This window comes from Triticum urartu, chromosome 2A (genome assembly GCF_056163025.1).
Source record: "Triticum urartu cultivar PI428250 chromosome 2A, HENAU_Tu73, whole genome shotgun sequence".
Taxonomy (NCBI): Eukaryota; Viridiplantae; Streptophyta; class Magnoliopsida; order Poales; family Poaceae; genus Triticum; species Triticum urartu.
The window spans coordinates 227,482,210-227,489,815 of NC_141874.1; the positions used below are offsets into that span (position 1 = coordinate 227,482,210).

Genomic DNA, 7,606 nt, shown 5'->3' on the forward strand with positions numbered 1-7,606 from the left:
CTTTCCACATAATCAAGTTCCTTCTCTTTCTATCGGAGTGCTGCCCAAATTCTCTGGTATACCTTGTTTCTCTTTTCAACCGAAGTGGTTTTAAATTCTTTCGTGCCCCTTGAGCTCTTGATTCATGTGTTTGCAACCTACAAGGTTCTCATAATGTTCCTTATTCCTCTTTTCTAACGGAGTATTTGCAATCTTGTTCATCTCCATTGTTTACTTTCTTTCAATTTATTCAACCTGTTAAGGTTCATGGTTTCACTCGTTTGTCAAAAAAGCAACTTTGTTTTACCTCTTCCTTTTCTGTTTCTCCCCGGTGCCATCCTTAGATCTCGAGTCGAGATCTCTTGTAGGTGGAGGAGAGTTGTGATGCCCCAAGACCGGCGCTCCAGATGCCTTCCGTGTTTTGCGTGCCAGCGATGTTATTTATTTGTCTGTTGCATTCATCATCGCATCATTCACATTGCATCAGCACTCCGTTGCCGTCATGTTTTCAAAAGTTGCATCCACTCGTAGTCGCCGCTTCCTCGTTGTCTCTGTTGACGTTCTCTTAGACCAGTTAGACCGCTCTCTTCCCTCTCTTTTCTGAGCCCATTAAACCCCTTGCCTTCGTTGATCATTCCGAAACCAATCGGATTTTTCGAGCCCCTCTTGTCTGACCTTTTGATCCTCTCTACACTTTACTCAGACCCCTCGCGTGCGTCCGAAAGTTGTCCTGAATGCGACCCGGGTAGTTGTCACCGTTCGATTCGGATCGTCACCAAACATGCCTAAAATATCTTTGGTTTCTCATTTGGACTTTCAAAGCCTATTTTATCTCTCCTGCCTGACTTTAATCGGATGATCCAAACTCTCCTCTTTTCCATATATTTTGACTCCCTTACCTGTCCCGCCGCGCCGCCACTTTCACCTTCTTCCTCGGGATCCTCCTAGATCCCCTTCTCACCCAACCAGCACTCGAGGCCTCCCCTCAATCCACCCGAACTAGCCCCGGATCCAACCCATCCACCACCTCCCGTGCCTCCCCAAGCTCGACACTGCCGCCTCGTGCCGCTCACCGAAGCAACCAGCGACGACCCTCACCTCCAGGACCTCCTCCTCGCCGCCCCATCTCGTCTCCAAAACTGGTCATTGGACCCGCACCCCTCGCTGTTTCTCCCGTTCCCTCCGGTTCCCTCTCTCACTTGCTCTCTATCTTCTCCATGGAGACCTGCAGGAACACCGCTACCATGGTCGACCTCGACGTGCCTCGCCGCCGTCGGGAATGGAAGGGTCGACCTCGGTTTTGCCTCCTCGCCTCCTTCGATGCACCACCAGGAGCTCTTAAAGCCTCGCTCTGCCCCGTCTTGCGAGCACACCGGCGCCTTGGGCCGAAGCCACTAGGACCCCAGGCTGGCCCCGTCCCTCCTCCTCCTCCTTTACTGTGCAACACCGCCGGCTACCTCTTAGAGTAGAGCCGCCGGACCAGCAGGTCCCCGTCTAGCCGCCCCTCTCTTACTCCCTGCCTTTGCCTCCTTTGTTTTTTGTGTCTCCCGCTCTCACGTTCTTCTTTAGGCCCAGCATCTCTGCTGCCAGGGACCTGCAGGAGGGAGCCACCGCGGGGAATCGGCGGGCCCGACCTCCTCTTGCCTAGATCTGGCCTCTGGGACCCATCCCCGACCTTGCCTTCCTCCAAGCCTTCGTCGGCGTCGTCTTCACGCCGATGCTTCCCTGAAACTCCAGCCTCGCCTGCTCCAGCGCTGGTCGCTGCGTTGACCGTGCCTCTAGCCTCCTGGGCCGCAAGCGTGCATCAGGCCCAGCGCCTCCTGACCTCGCAGCTGGGCTGCACCCAGCCAGCCTCTCTGCTGCAAGCTGCTTCATGGGCCTAAGGCTTCAAAGGCCCATGGGTGAGCTCCCCACCACCTCTCCTCTCTGTTGGCCCAACATGCACTAGATTCGGCCCGTGTCAAGTTTTTTCCCTGTTATGCGAATTTGCCTTTTTAATCCTGCGATAACTGTTTTGTAGAAAACCCCTCCATCTTCATGCATATAATAACTTAATAACCATGCATAATTTGTAAAAACTTTATATATGAAAAATACCTAAAATTTCATCTAGTTTCATATTATGCTGCTTTCATCCATGTTAAAAAGGTTTGACTTGCTGTTTGTTTAATTTTGCTAAATGCCATGCTAAAATGATTTATTCCATAACTAAATAACTGTAGCTCCGAATTTAATAATCTTTATATGTAAATGGGGTAGAAAAATGCATAGTTTAACATGGTGGCATTACTTTGCATGTTTAACAACTCTAAAATATGGTTTAGGGCAGAACAGTACCAAATTCGAATATTGCATATGAGGATTTTCCGGAATTGTTGTTTGTTGTTTCCGGCCTCATTTAAACTTGCCTAGATAGGTAGTTTTTTTTGTTTCACCTCTTGCCATATTTAAAAACATTTAATATTGATGTGTACCTAAACAAGAGAAAACTAAATAATTGAACGTTGCATTTTGTCAATATGCAACTCGTTGCATATTGAGCTCCACTTAACTTGTAGTATTGTTTGATGCACTTTGCTTTGCCATGCCCCATTAAACCGGACATGCATCATATGCTTGGTTGTGCATCATGCCATGTTTATGTGATGTATGTTTACCATGTTGTTTGCTTCTTTCCGGTTGTCCTACTTCTTGATAGTTCTCGGTATCGTTGCGATTGCGAGGATCCGTTCGACTACGTTGGTCCGTCTACTTCTTGGTTTTGGTCTTCTTCCTAGCGGATCTCAGGCAAGATGACCATTACCCTCGATATCACTTCTATATTGGCTTGCTAGTTGTTTGCTCTATCCCTATGTCGCACTACCTACCACTTGTTTATCATGCCTCCCATTTTGCCATGTCAAGCCTCTAACCCATCTTCCTAGCAAACTGTTGTTTGGCTAAGTTACCGCTTTTGCTCAGCCCCTCTTATAGCATTGCTAGTTGAAGGTGCCTTGCAGTTTGTTCCATGTTGGAACATGGATATGTTGAGATATCACAATATCTCTTATTTAATTAATGCATATATATACTTGGCAAAGGGTGGAAGGCTCGACCTTATGCCACGTGTTTTGTTCCACTCTTGCTGCCTTAGTTTCCGTCATACCGGTGTTATGTTTCTTGATTTTGCGTTCCTTACGCGGTTGGGGTTATGGGACCCCCTTGACAGTTCGCCTTGAATAAAACTCCTTCAGCTAGGTCCAAGCTTGGTTTTACATTTGCCTAAAAACCTATAAGTTTTCCTTGGGGTTGCAAACCCGAGGGTCATCTTTATTTTAACCCCCCAGGCCAGCACTCGTTTGAGTGTTGGTCCGAAACCGAGTAGACTGCAGGGCCACCTCGGGGAAACTTGAGGGTTGGTTTTACTCGTAGGATGTCTCATCCGGTCTGCCCTGAGAACGAGATATGTGCAGCTCCTATCGGGATTTGTCGGCACAGTCAGGCGGTCTTGCTGGTCTTGTTTTACCATTGTCTAAATGTCTTGTAACTGGGATTCCGAGTCTGATCGGGTTGTTCCAGGAGAAGGAATATCCTTCGTTGATCGTGAGAGCTTGTGATGGACTTAGTTGGGACACCCCTGCAGGGTAAAAACTTTTGAGAGTCGTGCCCGTGGTTATGTGGTAGATGGGAATTTGTTAATATTCGGTTGTAGAGAACTTGACACTTGACTTAATCAAAACGCATCAACCGCGTGTGTAGCCGTGATGGTCTCTTTTCGGCGGAGTCCGGAAAGTGAACACGGTTTGGGTTATGTATGAACGTAAGTAGTTTCCGGATCACTTCTTGATCACTTCTAGCTTCACGACCGTTGCGTAGCTTCTCATGTTACTCTTATTTGCGTATGTTAGCCACCATATTTGCTTAGAGCTTGCTGCAACTCCACCTCATAACCTTATCCTACCCATAAGCTTAAATAATCTTGATCTCGCGGGTTTTGAGATTGCTAAGTCCGCGTGACTCACATATACTTCCAAAACAGTTGCTGGTGCCGATGATACCAGTGCAAGTGATGCTACCGAAGTCAAGTGAGAGTTCGACAAGGACCTTGGTCTTACTATGATACGTTTCCTGATGATCAGTAGTGGAGCCCAGTTGGGACGATCGGGGATCTAGCATTTGGGGTTATCTTCTTTTCATTCGGATTTGACCGTAGTCGGTCTATGTGTGTATTCTGAATGATGTATGAATTATTTAAGTATTGTGTGAAGTAGGGATTGTAAGCCAACTCTCGTTATCCCTTTCTTGTTCATTACATGGGATTGTGTGAAGATGACCCTTCTTGCGACAAAACCACAATACGGTTATGCTTTTAAGTCGTGCCTCGGCACATGGGAGCTATAGCCGCATCGTGGGCGTTACAAAAGGAAATCGGGAGCGCCATCGAGCCCCCTCCTTCATCAAAGAGGTATAATCTTTAATATGTGCCTAGGCATAAGACCAGATTGTCATATTTCTCCTCCCATCTTATTTCATGAGGAGCACACAACAAACTGTGTCCAAAGTCCCAGTTAGCCGATCAGCAGCTAATCCGGCACCAGGCTCATCAACTAGGACGAGAGCCAGTACGGATGCAACGCCAACTCATCCACCTCATGAGGATTCCGATGACGTATCCATCACAAATTCCGAAGTGGAGAGCGTGATGAATCATCAATGACTGAAAGAGACTATATATGTGTGCTCCAGTTTTTACTGAGCAGGAATTTACTGCCCTCAGCACCGTGGATGCATATATCCGAGCCGCCCGGGACGAACTTGCTGGAGTTGCTCACCTATTTTCAAAATATATGCAAGTAATGGTTTGTGTAAATTTAATAGATATATGCCAGTAGCCCCGAGAGTTCAAACGATTTAGACCAACCACAGGTTCTCAAAGAGAAGAACAACGCGCTGTCCCAGGAGCATGAAACGAGCCGGACAAAGCTACATGCCACCACCACAGAGCTAGAGGAAATGAAGAAACTCACGATGACAATTGAGCAAAATAACAAACTGGAGGAGGAAAAGGATAAACAAGCCGAAGAGATAAAGAGATTAAAGGCTCAATTATCGGACGCACAAAAAGAGAATAAAAAGCTGAAAGGCGGCATATTTGGTATGACCTTTGAACCATCAGAGGGACTCATATTATCCCATAAGTCGGAGTGTTATAATGCTGTTCTTGCAAGCTTGTTAACCGGGCGTCATGAAGAAGAAGTATCCGGATTCCGAGGTGACATTCTAAAAGAGCTGTCCGTAGTGCATGAGCAGGCCTGCAAAGCCATGAGAAGTATGGCCAAAGCCTTATGGCCATCCGATGCCCCTCCAGAAAGTATGGAGGGGTTGGCGTACCTGTTCAAAGGTGCCCGACGCCATTTTGAGCTATGGAAGGCGTGAACATGCCGGGATGGTGCACGAGAGGCATGGGCGATGGTGAAAACACGCTACACCGGGATCGATCCGAATCATATGGCCTGAGTTGGACCTCAGGGACCGGACGAAAAAGAGATTCCTGTGAACTTGGTATATGACCAAGTGATGATAGCTGCGAAATATTCGCACGAGGACTATAGCTTAAACAGTCTTATAGATGACATACGTAAAGAGTGGGTGTTCAATTCAATGTATCAATGTACTTTATCATCGAACTTATCTCCAACCGAACTTGTCAAAATTTGTCATCGCAGGACTTTGGCTTCAACCTCCGAACCAAGAAGTTGGAGTGTTTCCGGATACCATGTTGGAATGTAATAAACATTCATTATGTCCGGAAACCAGGCAATTCGGTCATATTGCTCAAAAAGACAAAATTTGTTCAGGGAGTTATGTTATATTACTATTTAACGTAAGAAACATCTTCCAGGGAAAATAGTTCCGTTAAGGGTTCCTTTCCTTGGGTCGGCATGCTTAATTATGCATGCCTAGGCTTTATTCCGAAAGATAGAATTATGGGCAGCCTATCCCTTATTTGTTAGAAGAACTACATAAACATAACTAATCTATCGTGCTTGCCGACCAATTATTCCCTTAAGAATGCTAGCTTTCGGCTTCACCCGTCTGAGGTACAGATCTGGATTATCCGGTTGTAACAATCACAGAGGTGCTCCCTTTACACCCTAGCCGAACAATCGGGAACATAGGGTATAGACACAGGAGCAAGGCAACCCATCTTGGCAAAAAACTTAAGTCATAGAGGTGCATATAATGGCAAAATGTCTATAGAACAAACTACGTAAGCAATGTAAGCCACAAGCTTTTAATAATATAAGCTTCGTCAAGGAAGCCCCCGGTTAGAGTGGGGTGTATACATTTAAAGATGTGTACCCCTAACAGTTCGGTAGATCCGAACATACCCTAGGATATTAAAAGGAAAAATAAAAAAAAGGAGAGAAGAAAAAGGAACCTAGTCAAAGTAAAAAAGGTGCTATCGAACTATCCATAGAATCGTTGGAGCTGAGCAGCATTCCATGGATTCGTCTCAATGCGATTATCCGATGCATTACGAAGGCGATAGGCTCCTCCTGTGAGAACTTCATCAATGATGAAGGGGCCCTCCCATCTTGGTTTGATCTTATCCTTCTTCTTCACCGAGAGACGCAAGACGAGGTCGCCAACGTTATATGTCTTGGCCCCCATTTCTCTACTTCGGTATCGCCTGACCTGTTGTTGATAAAATGCGGAACGGGCTTGCGCAATATCGCGCTCCTCTTTGAGGTTGTCTAGGGCATCCTGTCGATCGAGCTCGGCTTCTCGCCCTTCGTACATGCGCACTTGAGGTGAGTCATGAATAATGTCGCAGGGCAGGACAACTTCCGTGCCGTACACCATGAAGAAAGGTGTGTATCCGGTTGTTCGGTTAGGTGCAGTCCACATCCGTTTTTACTGGTTTGACCTCCACTACTAGGAAAAGGCCTACTAATGGCGCACCAGTTTTGCCTACTAATGGCGCATCACTGGTGCGCCATTACTAGCACGCCACTAGTAATTTTTACTAATGGCGCACCACTGGTGCGCCATTAGTATCTGGTATACTAATGGCACACCACTAGTGCGCCATTAGTATAGGCCACTGGTGCGCCATTAGTATAGGCCACTGGTGCGCCATTAGTATAGGCCACTAGTGCGCCATTAGTATAGGCCACGGTGCGCCATTAGTATTTTTGAATTTTGAAGGCGGGAAAATAGTAGTGGCGCACCGTCTAACCCCCACCGTGCGCCATTGCTATTTTTGAATTTTGAATTTGGATCTGGACCGTGATTTTTTTGCCCATTTTTTGCTAGTTTTTTTGCTCGTTTTTTGGCACGATATTATTTCAATTTTTGTTCCTGTTTTTGGATCTTGTACATTCTTTTGCCGTGTTCTTTTGCCGGAGAGGAGTTCGCCGGAGAGGAGGAGGAGGAGGTCACCGGAGAGGCGCTCGCCTATATCGCCGGAGAGGAGGAGGAGGTTGCCGGAGAGGAGTTCACCGAAGCATCGGAGAGGAGGAAGGAGAAACCATGAGGGAATGGGAGGAGAGGAGGGAGGATGAGCTCACCGGAGAGGAGGGAGGAGAAATCGTGAGGGGAGGGGAGGGGAGGAGAGGAGGGAGGAGGAGGTTCCCAGAGAGGA

At 47.0% G+C, this 7,606-nt stretch overlaps 1 long non-coding RNA gene across 1 annotated transcript; it reads left to right on the top strand.

The window, feature by feature from the left end:
* The first annotated feature begins 767 nt into the window (after positions 1–767).
* LOC147984662 (uncharacterized) lies at positions 768–4,216 on the top strand. The gene is made up of 4 exons (XR_015615059.1): positions 768–1,121; positions 1,211–1,465; positions 1,549–1,880; positions 2,678–4,216. It is a non-coding gene; the product is annotated as an uncharacterized LOC147984662 (long non-coding RNA).
* The last annotated feature ends 3,390 nt before the right edge of the window (positions 4,217–7,606 follow it).